This window comes from Desmodus rotundus, chromosome 1 (assembly GCF_022682495.2).
Source record: "Desmodus rotundus isolate HL8 chromosome 1, HLdesRot8A.1, whole genome shotgun sequence".
Taxonomy (NCBI): Eukaryota; Metazoa; Chordata; class Mammalia; order Chiroptera; family Phyllostomidae; genus Desmodus; species Desmodus rotundus.
Window position 1 is genome coordinate 8834422 of NC_071387.1, and position 14102 is coordinate 8848523.

At 55.6% G+C, this 14102-nt stretch overlaps 1 protein-coding gene across 2 annotated transcripts in view; it reads right to left on the minus strand.

Moving 5' to 3' along the window:
* NEK6 (NIMA related kinase 6) overlaps window positions 1-13783 on the minus strand; it is a 71953-nt gene extending 58170 nt beyond the window's left edge. The window contains exon 1 of one of the 2 annotated variants that reach the window (XM_045196724.3): window positions 13646-13783. The gene's annotated coding sequence lies outside the window, so the exon portion shown is untranslated. Of the gene's footprint in view, window positions 1-13304; window positions 13458-13645 lie in introns of those variants that run through there. The other variant, XM_053920793.2, reaches the window with a different exon arrangement.
* Between the last annotated feature and the right edge of the window lie 319 nt (window positions 13784-14102).

Below are 14102 nucleotides of genomic sequence, written 5' to 3' on the forward strand. Positions count from 1 at the left end.
TGAGGAGCAGCCTTGAGACTGAGCAGTGGAGTCTTGGGAAAACCTGAATAAAATGCCCCCAATCACACAGGTGAATCCACTTGATCTCAAGGACACGTAAGGCAAAGGCAGCCCGATGAGGCCGTCCCAGGCCCCTCGGAGAGCCGGGACCAAGAACAACAGGCACGTGTTAAATCTCCAGCAACTGCCCTTGGAGAGAAGACAGACACTGGGGGGTCCACCCGGCAGCCTGGGACACCGGCGCCGCCATGCTCCATCCCCGTCCACCTGTCTGCAGTGCTGAGACCAGCAACGCTGAACACACTTCACTCACCTCTAGCTTACGGTCGCCCTCCCCACCCAGAATGCCAGCTCCATTCTGGGTCTTCCGTTCGCCCAGCATTTAGAGCCACGCCTGGCTCCATTGGCTGAAGGGACGACCAAACAAAGCAAGGCGGGGGTGACTTCCTTGGGGAGGGTGGCTCTGGGCTGTGATTCCAATGCATCCCAGGGTGGAGAGGCGCTCCTGAGTGCCATGGGTGCCACCGAGCTGCAGTCCTCACCCCACACAGTGTCATTCATTATCAGTACAACAACGGCCACCGATTGCTGAATGCCTGTGGTGTGCACGCTTGTCTCAGTGGATCATGAAAACTACCCCACGGGCAGCAACTGAGATCACCCCTCACTTTGCAAATGAGAAGTGACAAGCCAAGGAGAGCAGTGAGCGCAAGGTGGAGAGGTGCCTTGTACTCAAGTGTGTCCGAGGCCATTGCTTGCTTCCTCCATCTCTGGGCCTAAAAGTGGCCACAGGGCTGGCTGGATCTTAGAGGAGAAAAACTGGACCTGGACCCGCTCCCTGCCAAGAAGGGTGATTGCTCAGAGGCAGCAGCTGAGGTCTGGCTCCCGTCCGGTCCCCACGCACACGCAGCAGACGGTGGGGGCAGAAGGCTCAGCCAACCAGTGAGCCTAGCCATCCAGCCGTGCCTGGGATTGTGCAAAGAGCACTGGGGGTCAGTCAGGCCTGGGCTCAAATCTCCATTTTCACACTGTGTGGCTGATGGCTTTGGACCAGGGGCTTCATTCTCTGGACCTTGGTTATCCTCATTTGAAAAATGGGGTCAGCCCAACATTGTGAGGATTAACTATGGCAACACAGACAGACCATTTGGCCAGGTCTGTCTGGTGCACAGTACGTACCAAATAACAAGCGTTAGCTCACTCTCCCGAGCCTCCCTCATCCATGTTTCTGAGAGTGGCCAGACGTCCACATCCTGTGGCTGCCAGACCCCCGATGTCAGGGCTGGGAACAGCGTGGGTGGCTGGCAGAATCTGAGTTCCCCACCCTCTCTGATTTCTAGGGCACCACCTGCTTGGCATTCTTCCCAAGCGACCGAGTGAGCGAGCGCGTCAGCAACCTTGTCATTTAGTTTCTGACCCTTGTCACTCAAGGACAGGAAGTTGGAGGGGATGGGTTTGCCAATGCAGTAACATCTGGCACCAACGTGAGGGATTAAGTCAGGAGGGCACTTCCACGGAGGCCCATGTGCACAGTGTGTCCTCGGCACGAGAGGCCCTGGGTGAGGAAGGGGAACAGCTGACAGCTATCACACCCTGGGCCAGTGGTCTGCCGACGGTGCCTCACAGCAGAACATTTCCTTTAAATGAGACCTGGCTCTCAGCCCACGTGGGGACCGGATCCTGGCTCCTTGCTCTCTGTGAAATGTGGGTGTCTATAGGAGGAGGCCACAGCCCTCCCATCAGGGCCAGCTTCCCGTGCAAGTGACCGGTGTGGCGGCACCAGGCTCTGCCCTCAGAAGGGAGTCGTGCTTGGGGTTTCACAGTCTGTGTTCAGGGTCCTGAATGTTCTCCCTTTGTCTTTGAACTAGGAAGTGAAGTCAGGCGGAACACAGAAGCAGCTGGCTTCCCCAGGACGGGTTCCCAGCTGCCCTCTCCCTTCCCCCACCCCAGTAATCCCTACCCCCCCCATCTTTGGCAGGCTCCAGGTACCTCCGAGGGTCTGCACTTGCCCCGTGAGTGTTCCTGTGCCCACGGGAGCATGGCCTTAAATAGCTAATAAAACATCATGACAGGTGGAGAGACGGCAAGGAAAGGAAGAACGTTTTTTCCTGCTTTTTGAACCAGGGGGCCTGCATTTGCATTCTGTACTGGGCCCCCCACACTATGCAGCTGGCCTGCATTCCATTAATATGACCCTCTGACGGCCCTCCCCTGGCCTGGAGGACCTCAGGGTCACCCCTAGGCCTTTGCAGAACTAGACACCTTGGGGTCTGAGACAGTCACACCTGAGCAGCTTCTCAGAACTCAGCCCTCCCTCTCCCTGCCCCCAGGACTTGTTCTTTGAACCCCTATAGTTGGTCACTTATTCTGTCCTGTGGGCCAGGCCCGGTTTCTGGTGCGGGAGGTGTGACAATGAACCAGGACGCAGCACAGTAAAGAAAGGGGCAGGCCTGAAGGTAGCAAGGTCAGGTGGAGGGAGCCTGTCCAGCAGAGCATCAGGGAGGGCGTGGAAAGGACAGTCACTCTGGCTGGCACATTCAGGCTGCCTCTCGAGGCAGGGACATCGGCGTTAGCTCTGGGAGACGCAGGGGCCCCACATCTGTAAGGTGAGCAGTGGTGGCCGAGCATCCAGCCGGGCAGTCACTGCAGGGACGGGGAGGGTGCAGCACAGGCAAAGGCTGGGGCACAGAACACTGACTTGGGGACAGTCTGCAGCAAACTCACTTTGGGGCCACGGTGGCTCTGCTGTCGCACAATTGCTCCTCTTGGGTTAGGTATTTGTTGCTTGTGGTTTCTATTTTCACCTGACATTTTACAGACATCTGTTTTGTGACTCCAGTTAGGACCGGGCAAGGGACCAACCAGGTGGCGGCAGTGGCTTTTCTGATTTGACTCATCACCCGTAGAGCAGAATACACAGTGAATGAGGACTCAGACTGCAGAGTGGGGCTGCCCTGGGTTTGATCCTGGGCTATCCCCCCAGCTGTGGGGCCTGGGGCCCATCTGACCAGCCCTCAGCCTCAGCTTCTCATCTGTGACTTGGCAAAGCATTGGGCCAGGTTCTGTGGTGCGCAGTAGGTACCAATAAGAGTCCCATGTGGGGCTAATGAGAGTCCCATCCTCGAGAAGTTGCCGTGACGATGAAATGAAATGATGTCAGTGAAGGGTACAGCACACAGCTAGTGCTCAATAAATGTCAGCCATCGTTATTGTCACGAAACCCCCGAACATCAACTCAGAAACCCGAGCCTCGTGTGGCGCTTGCTGGGACCCGCGAATCTGCTGCCTCCCTCCCAGCATCTGCCAGGACTCTGCTCGGAGACGGCTCTCTCCCCCATTGTCATGTCGCATCGTCCATAAATATTTAAACAACATGTCATCAGATTATTACAACATATGATCTATAGCACTGATGTGCTGCAGTTCTGCGCATTTGGGCTTCATTTTCAGAATATCGAGACATAAAATATTTATGTATTTAGCCAACCACGAGATCTCACATTCTGTCTCAAAATGCTGGGTGGTGGCAAGACGCTGAACTGAAACGCAACGTGTGAAGGAGATGCCTCGTTCTCACGTCGGCTCCTGTGCATCTGGATGGTTTCTGGCTCACGCCGGGGACACGGTCATGCGGCCTGTGAAGGGTGGCTGGCCGGGTTGGTCACCGAAAGCAGAGGGACAGGGAACCGAGGGCCCCATCAAAATGGGGAGGGAGTTCAAACCACTAGGAGCGGCATCATTTCCACGTCTGCATCTCCACGGGTCTGTGCAGAGTAGGTGTGCAGTGAATGTCCACCGGGAAATGAATTAGCTCATGTGCAGCCTGAGGCACCACCCAGTGGGCTGGCACCCAACGTGGATTTAGTAATATTTATCCTCCTGCTTCATTCTATCCCCGGGGCCCAGCACCAGGCCGGACATGGAGTGGGGCCCAGGGAATGTTGCTGGATGAAAAGCAATCGCAGGAAGAAACGCATGACCAGATAAATCACTTAATTAGCTAATGAATTAATGAGGGATAGTGATTCCCTGTCTGCTGGTCCGATCACACTGTGTAAGACCCTCCTCCTGAGAAATAAAGGCTCTGCCGTAACCCAGAGTGGGTGAGCAAAGAGGCTTTTCTGGGTAATTAAATATCTCAACTGCTAACATTAGCACATCACAGTGACCATCTGGCCCGGAATTTTCAGCACTGTGCAATTTCAAGGGTGCCCCCCTTGCAAGCCATTCGAGCATCCAGAAACTTCTCACATGCCAGGGACCAAACGGCATCTTCCAAACTGCCCCTCCTGCCCCCAAATGTCACTAGAATGCTTTCACAGACCATTGCCCTTTGGAGAGTTTGGAAACTGTGGTCTTCACCTGCCTAACCGACAGGTGAGCGATGTCTGAAGACCTGGGATATCGCAGAAGTGGGTGCAAAGCAAAGTTGTTCGCTTGGAGGAAAAGTATTTTCTCTGCGTGGTTCCTGAATGCCATGCTGCCACCTGGTCCCCAGCCTCTGTCCAGACAAAAGTCCAGTCTCATTGCCTCCCCTCTCGGATTAGCTGAGGTGGCTGGCATTTGAAACAAACACAAAAGGCCACTAAAATTCATGGGGGAGGCGAACAAAGAAAACGCACCCTCACTGAGTCAGGCGCGCCGAGTTCAAGTTCACACTTGAGATCCTGGTGTACCTGCATCTGGGAGGACTCAGCTGGACCAGCCAAATGCACAGGTGGGCTCCCCTCCCCACTCCCTGTCTGCCACGTGGTGTCCCGTGGTCTGCCAGCTGGGGAAGCATTCCTTTCAAGCTGGGGTCCCCGTTTTCTGGGCTGGGTGGAATCTGGGGTCCCACTCATTTGCCACACAGCAATGTCTGTGCTGAGACATGGCTTGTGAGGGTGTGGCCTCTTCCTCTTCCCTAAGCGACCCCAAAAGGTAGGCCCTCTAGAAAAGGAAGGGTGCTTGACAGAAAAGGCAGCTTTAAGACAAGGCGCTTGCCTGCTCCCACCCAAAGCCCCTCTGATACAGACATTCAGGAGCAGCTTGTGAAGAAAGAGGCAAAGGAAGGAGACCCTGGAACTCTGGGAGGCACAAGCCCTTCTTGGATTTCTGCTCCTCCTACTTGGAATAATTTGAGGACGAGGATGAGTCTTTCTCTGAGAAACTTCCTCTGTACAGAGGACGGTCAGCCAGGCACAATGCAGCCCTTCACTGCCCACTGGGAGGGGCGAAGTTTGCCAACAGAGTCGGTAACTCCACGTAAACATTCTCTGGGGATCGGCCACTTGCCCACTCAAAACTTTCCACGATGAGCCAAGCACAGCACCGGGCACTGAGGACACAGCTGTGGTCCCCAGACCAAGCCTGACCCTCGCGGAGTCTAGGTTCTAGTCTGGGAGGCAGATAACAAATGTACAGTGTCAGAGACGGGTTAGGGCCCTGAAGAAAAATAAAGCCAGGCCAGGGAGTGAAGAGTTCAGGGGCGAGGGCGGGAGTGGTGGGCTGTCTTTGGAGAAGTGACTTTAGCGGCATCCTGAATGAAGGCTGCGAGCATGTCATGGGAATCGGGGGTGGGGTGGGGAGGATTTCGGGAAGAAGGGACAGCAAGCACAAAAGCCCTGAGGTGAGAGTACACTCACCTGGAGCAGAGTGAGCAAGGGAGCACACGTGAGAAGTGAGGCTGCAGAAGTCACAGGGGGCCCCCCGCTCTTGCTATGAAGACCGAACCTGACCCCACTGCAGAGGGCCTCGGCAGCCTCCTCTCCCACTGCACACCTCTGTTTTCTGTGGCTGAGCCCCCAGCCTTCTGTGAGACAAGGCAAATGCTCTGTGCTCCCAGCCTGCTACCTTGGCACATGCTGTTCCCTCCGGCCACCTCAGAGTCCCTCTCCCAGGCCCTGGGCCGGCCACTGACTCAGCCCACACAAGGGGCACATTCAGAAGGCAGCCTCTGCCCTCTGACCCTTTAGGCCAGACCCCCATGCACAGGGTCCTCGCCGCATTCATGCTAATGCTGTCAGAGCACCACATACCCTGGATTCTGCTTCTGTTTCTTTGTCTATAGAATGGGCATTGCTGGGAGGGTGAAGTGAGTCCCTGTGGAGGGGCAGAGTAGAATGGAGCACATGGCAAGTGCTGGTACAAAGGACCTATTGAAGGGCTCAAAGGCTGAGGCAATGGCAGGAAGTCTCTGGCTTCACACTGCTTGGGGTCTGCCCACAGCCCGGGCCCCCGGTCCTGCTCCTAGCACCCTATCCCACAGCCCCACAGGCCCACTCCCTCTGTGGTCCTCCTGCCCCTTGCCCTGGCCCTCTCAGGTCTCCAGGCCTCCTGACACCCTGCCTGGAACACCTCAGGTCTCTGGCTCAGATGTCCCTCCCGCTTCCCCAGAGAGTGTGTCCCCAAAGACGCTTACTGCAAATTATGTACAAGGCAGTCATGACAGGTGTGTCCCCACCAGCTGGTGATGGGCCCAGGGGCGGGTCGTTAGAGGGTCTCTGAGCCAGCTCCCAGCATGATGCCAGGCCCGGGATGTTGGGACGTGTCTCCTGAATGAACGACTGAACAGACAGCCACACACGAGCCAGCGAGGGCGTATCCGTCAACACAACAGAGCCCGCTCGGCCCGCACAGCACCGAGCAGTCTGTGCTTCTGCGCTGAGCTTTCCTCCCGCAGCCGGGCCCAGGCGCCGCCGCCGCCACCAGAGCCTTGGCCTGTGGGTTGGCACAGTGATGGACTGCAGCCACAGGGCAGCCTCGGATGCCACAGAGACCTCCGGCTGGTGACAGACTCTCTGGGCCTCAGTCTCCCCAGCTGTAAAGTGAGAGGCTTTTGTGCCTTTGCTTTTAAGCTTCAGAACCTTTTCTTACAAAATTTTTTTCCTACGTAACATAAAGCTAACTGTTTTAAAGTTAACAATTCAGGGGCACTTAGCATATTCACCGTGTTGGGCAGCTGCCCCTCTATCTAGTTTGGAAGCATTTCCCAAAGGGCGCCCTGCAGCCACCCTTTCCACAACTGCTCCCTGACCCCCACCCCCGCCCCTGGGACCACCAATCTGCTTTCTGTCTCCATGGATTTATACATCCTGGGCATTTTACATAACAACCGTTTCTTAAAATGACTCTTGTGCAAAACCTCCTCATGTAACACAGGTAACAGGTGTTGCTGTGGCTGAAGGCAGGTGTAGGTCTCCCTGATGCGCACCCCCCCCCACCAACACACCCTCATCCTACAACTCATGTCCCTTATCCACAGTGGCTTTTCAGGGGAGGCTCTAATCCCAGGCCCTTTCTTTTCAGAATTCTAATTCTAAAACTGACGTTCTAAGGCAAGTCACCTCAAACGGCGTCCAAGAATCAAGGGCCTCGTGCCTGGTGTTACTGGCCCATTTTCCTGATGAGGACGTGGAAGCTGGGCCCAAGCAGAGCCCGTGCCAGAGGTGGCTGCTGGGGTGGTGGAGGCGCTGGTGCTCTCCCCTCACCCCGAGTACCAGGCCGGCCAATTCCCACAGAAGCCGCCTCAGGAGGGGCGGCCACTTCCTGGGGACACAGATCTCTCCTGTCCCTCAGAGAAAACAAGTCAGCCAGAGGGAACGCCAAATGACTTAGTCCACGCCGGACCTGCACAGGGAGAGGGCTGCTAGCTCTCTTCTGGTCAAGAGCTGCCTGCCCCTCCTCCGGTCCGTGACAGCCGCTCCCGTCGGCACAGACCCCGGATAGACGGGGCTGACGCCGTGTAAGTAACCACCAAGACATCTGCCTAACCCTAACCACCCCCCCGTCAATTTTGAAGGTCACTGATCATAGGAAAGTGCCTCGGTGGCACCTGGAGGGAGGGGCTCCCCCACGACACCCCTTTCTGCCTTGTTTAGGGCCTCAATATGCAGGGACACTGAAATGCTCTTGACAAAAAGACGGCTGTGTGACCTTGGGCAGGTCCTTCGTAATTAAGTAGTTTCTACGATGTCTTTGGTAAACACTAGGGAAGGGAGCTCCAGGCACTTACAAGGTGCTACCCACATGCTGAGCATTTTACATGCATCTTTTCATTTGGTTCTCCCCTCAGACTTTTTGAGGTCGTGATATTGTCCTTGTTTTCCAGTTGAGGAAACTGAGGCCCTAAGAAGTGAATGACTTGCTCACGAGTAGTAAGTCTGGGGCTCTGACCTCACTCCCTTTGGTGCCAAGGCTCAAGATCTTTTTTTTTAAGATTTTATTTCTTTATTTTTAGAGAAAGGGAAAGAGAGGGAGAGAAACATTGATCGGTTGCCTCTCCTATACACCCCAACGGTAGGGAGGGGTGGAGGCGGGGGGCCGGTACCGAATCTGCAGCCCAGGCATGTGCCCCGACCAAGGTCAAATTCTTAAATGTAACTGTGGGTGAGCGCCTTGTCCTCTCTGGGCCTCGGTTTCCGTTTTCTTCTCTGGACCGTGAGCCCAGTGAATTTCTCATCTGCAGCTGGGACTGGACAGAGCGGAAGGCCGAAGTCATTCGAGTTTCAAAGATGCTGGGGACACAAGGAACCCACATGACAGGCTTCGGGACGAATTCCAACTCTGCCACACACCTGCGGTGAGAACGGGTCTGAGGGACTCAACCCAGGAGCCTCACTCAGGAAGTTCTCCTTAAATGGCCCTCCATGTACTCAGTTTGAGCGCCGCCCCTCCCCCAGCCCAGTTCTGAAGTGTGAAGGTTAAACAACTCGGGAAAATGCTGGCTCTGAAGGGCAGCTTCCCTCCCCCTTCCCTTGTCCGAATTCCTTCACACTCGATGGAATTCCTACATAAAGCCCCTTTTTCTTTTCTATGAGGTCACCGCACACAGACGTCTACGAGAAAGAAAGAAAGGCTCCGTGTGGATCAAGGCCGCGGGAGCTGAATGCATTTCAGATCCGGCTTCACCCCCACCCCCACCCCGCGTTCCAGTTCCGTGGGCCCCTCGTTCGCCCCCCAGGCAGAGCCCCGCCACAGCGGCCAGTTGGGTTTGGGGGGGTGCGCCGATCCTGCCGGTGGACGCCAAGAAGGCCTGGCTAGAAGACGGGTCCTTTGCCACCAGACCACCCGAGAAGTCATCTGTGGAAAAATCCAGAATTGGAGACAGCGGCAGAGGCTGTGTGTGGGGGTCTGTTTCCACACAAGCAAGTCCTGTTACAGGGACAGATGTCAAAATGCTAGTTCAAGTTCCCAACTTAAACGTTACAGGAAATTACACCACCAACGGATCGGCCCCAAGGTTAGCTCCTGTCTGGGAGTCGCGTCTGAGACGGCTGTTGGTCTGATTCGCTTTCGGCCAAAGGAAAAGACCGTGTGTATGTCACTCAGCTCCAGGAGGAATGAGTAAAGCCACTGGCCTGATTATTTTCTTTTTAAACTAACGTTTTCCCAGAAGGCTACCTGGTAACTACCCAAGAGTCTGCAGTGAGAAGATGGCCAAATACCAAAAAGCCACCGAGGGTCTCTGGCCAAGCCTGACTACCGGCCACCTGTTCACTACAAAGCAATTTTGAACTCAGAGGGACCACAGGTGACTGCTGCCCCAGGAACCCTCTTGGTCCCCAGAGTGCCCCATTCTGGCTGCCGTCTGAGACAGTGGCCAAGGGAAGGTCTGCCGCATGTGCACCCTGCTCCCTAAGAACGACGTCAGACAAAAAGATAAAAATGTAGAAACAAGGACTATTTTTACCTCTCCAAATCACAGGCCAGACGGGAGAGAAATCCATCAATGCCAGAAATGTGGCTGAGCCTTCGCTGAAGATCTATTATTTCACACCTTAAATTAACGCATCTCAAAGCAATTTGCAAATGTTCATCAACTGCGCAGAACAGTAGTGGGAAGGGAGAGAGACACCTTCTCCTTCCAGCACCAAAGGACACGTGCAGCGGCACCACACTCCCCAAACGGCACAGGCCCTCACACACGGCATCCCTTTCAAGCCGTGTAGCATGAGCCGCGATATAAATGGAAGTGAATGAGGAAGGGAGACGGGCGTGAGACTGACATGGCGAGTGGCGGGAAGCCTCTGCAGAAACGATCCCGCTCAGCATGGAGCGGCAGGCTCCTGGGAGGGGACTCTCCACCATCAGGGGTCGGAAGGCTGGGCTCTTGCACAGGCCAGTGTCTCCGCTTGCTGCTTTCCCACACAAGCCGGGGGTGCCAGCCTGCATTCGACCTCGCATGACTCACCCGCATGCTCCGCTCTCTACCCTGTAACTCCCTTGCTCAGTCTGACCGGAGAAGAGGAAGGGAATATTCTTCTCTTTTTGACAATTGTTTTGACACTTCCCTTCTGAAACCAATCTCTGGCACTTAGAGAAGAAAGAAAAACGTGAACTGTAGCCCTCCCTGTCTCACAGCCCTGGCCCTGGGCGTTGGTCACCTGCCCCGGGGGGGGGGGGGGCAGCAGGGGACGAGGAAGGAGGGCAGCCTTCAGGAAGACCTTTCCCAGAAGGCTGGGGCCCACTGAGGACAGCCTGGCGCGAGCCTGGCGTGACTCCCCCTGCTTGTTTTTGGTTTTCAGGAGGAAAGCTAGGCAAAGGCAGACAGACCTGGTTGAAGGTTAAAGATCTGCAACTCAGGAATCACAGACGTAGATCTTGACCTGGCCATTTGCCAGCTTATGAGCCCGCCCAAGTTACTTTAGCCCCCATGTCTTCATCTTCCTAAGGCCAGGACAACGATCCTGGACCTCGGCCCTGGGCCAGATACTGTACACAGTGTCCGTGACTTTCCAGGGTCAGTGGGAAGACTATGCTCAGCCAAGAGGGGTTCAAATCCGGGGTCAACTGCATATTAGTACGTGATCTTCAGCACATTATTTAATCTGTCTGTGCCCCGCTCTTCACCTGTAGAACAGGCATCACGACAGCTCCCACCTCCCAGAGTTGGTGGGTAAGGTACTAAAAGTACCCTGGCGGGCACATGGCATGTCCTCGATAAACGGTGGCCACGAGTTGTAGTACTACTTTCATAAACTTAGGGCAATTCATCTCCCTGAGCCTCGGTTCTCTCATCTGTAAAGTGGAGATAATAACCACCTCGCTCCCAGTGAAAATTAAATGCGAGCGTGTGTGTTGAAGTACTCAGCACCCAGTCTGCGCAGCCTGTGGAAGGCAAATGTCACACCCCTGGATGGTGGAAAGAGGGTGAGTGTGACGTCAGGCAGGTGACCGTATTCTGCCTCTTCGTGGTCCCAGGACACTGCTTGACCTCTCTGAGCCTCAGTTTCTTTGGACATATAAAACCAAAAGCAAAAAAAAAAACCCACAATAAAAAAAAAAAGCCATTCTCTGCAGCCTATCGAGAGGATTGTGGGCACACAGTGGGTGCTCCATAATGTCACCGCCCTTCCCTTCCCCTCTCCCTGTTCCTTCCTTGCCCAGAGCCACCAAAAGTGCCTCTGGCACTTGGCAAAGCCAGGAGCTCCCTTTCTTGAAACCTGAGCAGCCCTAAATGCAGACCAACTTAGGCTTAAGTCTGAGGCTTTCGTTGGTGGAGATAGAAACTACTTTTTAGTCATTTCCAAAGCAGACAGGACGGCAGGAGCCGGCAAACCACAGGGACCATTTTAAATCCTGGGCCTTTCTTCTGGGAAGTTAGGCAAGAACCTTCCCAAATGTTTGCCCGTGGGGCTCTCTGCCAGGGAGTGACTCAGCCACAGCTCCCCACGGGCATATTTTATTTGGAGGTGGGGGATCAGGGAGGGCCTGGCCTTGATGGGGGAAGGGGAGGCAGCATTTCCAGCAAAGCCAGAAGGTGTTTTTTTCTTCTTCTTCCATTTTTTAAGACAAAAAAGAAAAAGAATGCAGGCCTTTTTGTTTCCTTCCAGGTTTTGTTTGCTAAAAGAAGACGTCCAAAGTTCACTCGGTGAGCTGCTGAGTTGGAAACAGGCACTTCCAGCCGGCTCTGCGTCCCTTTCAATGAAATTCTTCTTCCATTAACGCCATGGTTTTCAAATGCCTCCGAGGTTCCCCTGCACACACACCGAGCTCCGAGGACGACATTTTCCCCTCGGAAAGGCAGGCCGGATTTTGACAATTCAGAGAAACTAGGGAGCTCCTGAGTTTCTAAAGTTTGCCTTGAAGCAATCAAGATTTTCGACTGCGGAGATTGTCAACATGTATAAAGCACAAAAAGACAGTCAGTCAAAACTGTGAGGACAGACCTTGGAAGACGTGTCCCAAGCCTGCTGTGATCAATTTGTTACTGTCTTGGGGGCTCTTGGAGGCCCAGGCTCGATACAAAGAAATCAGATGAATAGCTATCTACTTATCAGGTAGGCAGAGAGATAAGCGTCTCCAGGCCCCTGGTCTCCCCAGGGTCAGCTCGACCTCTATTCCCCCTCCACCCCAGGCCTAGGGAAAAGGTTAAAATCTACCAGGGCCAACCAAGGGCAAGAACAAAGCTTCTGGGAAACCAGAAGGGTAAGTGGGCAGAACTGAACACAGGTCTCCTAGTGTCGGGCCCCACACAGGCCCAGCCCAGTCTGTCCCTCCTGGAGTCCCCACAGAGGATCCTGCCAGTGACCCTGTCAAGGTTTGGCTCCGAGGCCACCCCTCTACCAGACCCAGCCAGGCTCCGTGTCTGCGGGTCTGACCTCTGGCTCCTCATTCACCAAACAAGGCCCAGTACCCACTGGGTGTCCACGCGAGGCCTGCCTCTCTCCATGGGCTCCCTGGCACCAGGGCCAGTGGCGGGCACATCACATAATAGGCTCGGTCGGCGCAAATGGGGACCCTTACCCTCCATAATAAACATATTCGCACACTCCTGCACACTAATTACACACACCCACAAATGCACAGTTTTGTTCTCACAGGCTCATGAATACCTGCACAAGTCACTTGTGAATGGTCACACACGTGTACTCCCTGAATCCACACACACTCGGTCACTAAAATGAGATCTCAGATGAAGCGCTTGGCACACTCCTTGGCACATAGTACATTAAACACTCAGTAAATGGATGAATGGGAGCCATGCCCATTCCCCACTCCCCCTCCACCCCCACACTCATTCACTCCAAACCACACAAGCCAGGCACTCCACGAACTCACGAACTCTGCCACAAGCACACACACATTCCTGCGAACACGCACGCTTGGACGCACCGCCGCGGACACACTCGGACTCGCAAGTTCACACGCGTCCAATCTCACCCGCGCACAACCGCCCGCTCTCCCCGCGGAGCCTCGGGAGCGCGCGCGGGCACGCGTAGAGTCCTGGGCCCGAGTATGGGTGACGGTCCCGCGGCCCGGCCCCCGCCCCTTTCCCGGGCCGAGGGCCCGATCCAGTTGGGTCCTGGCCCCAGGCCACTCACCGGAGCGCGACGGGTTCGGCTGCCGGCGGGAGGACCCGCGCGCGGGACCGCGGGCGGCGGGCTGGAGCTGTGGGTCCCACACGAGTTGGCGGCGCCGCAGCGCACGCTCGCCCGCTCTCTGTTCCGCCACCGCCTGTGCGGGCCCGCGCGCGCGCTCCCGCCTCTCCCCGCCTCGGGGCGCGCCGCCCCTTGAGCTCGTGTGCGCTCCGCCACGCAGGCTTGGGGGGCCCCTCGGCTGCTCCCTCACCCTGCTGGCTCGCTCTACTCTTCCAAGACCACTCTCGCTCAGCCCAGGCTCCCCTCCCCATTTCAAAGATAGGGAAACTGAGGCCCAAACTCACACAGCTAGTCAGATGCAGCATCCATGTCTCTCTTTTCTGGGGTTCTAGACACTGAGGATTAGGGTCTGCGGTCAGATAACCCCACGGACCCCTCCCTCGCGTCCTTGGGTGCCCCTCACCGAACGTTGCTCCCATCACAGCCCGGGTCATACTGAAACCAGCCAAACAACAGACGCTTATTTTGTGCCGGCTGAATGCAATGGGGGTGGAGGGGCTCAAGGGAGTGCTGCTCCCTGCCCTGTAAGCACCAACATCTCCTTCTCTGGAGCTCCCCACTTCCTGTGGACCCCAAGACCAGTCAGGGTCAATGTGCCGAAGTTTCTGGAAGAAGTTACACTCCAGTAACAAATGCTTAACACCCCCTCTAAGGACACATCATGGGGGCCCAAAGAGGACAACTCAGTTCCCGGCTTCACTTCCTCAGGGGACCCCTCCCCCCACAGAAGGGGCAGCTCCT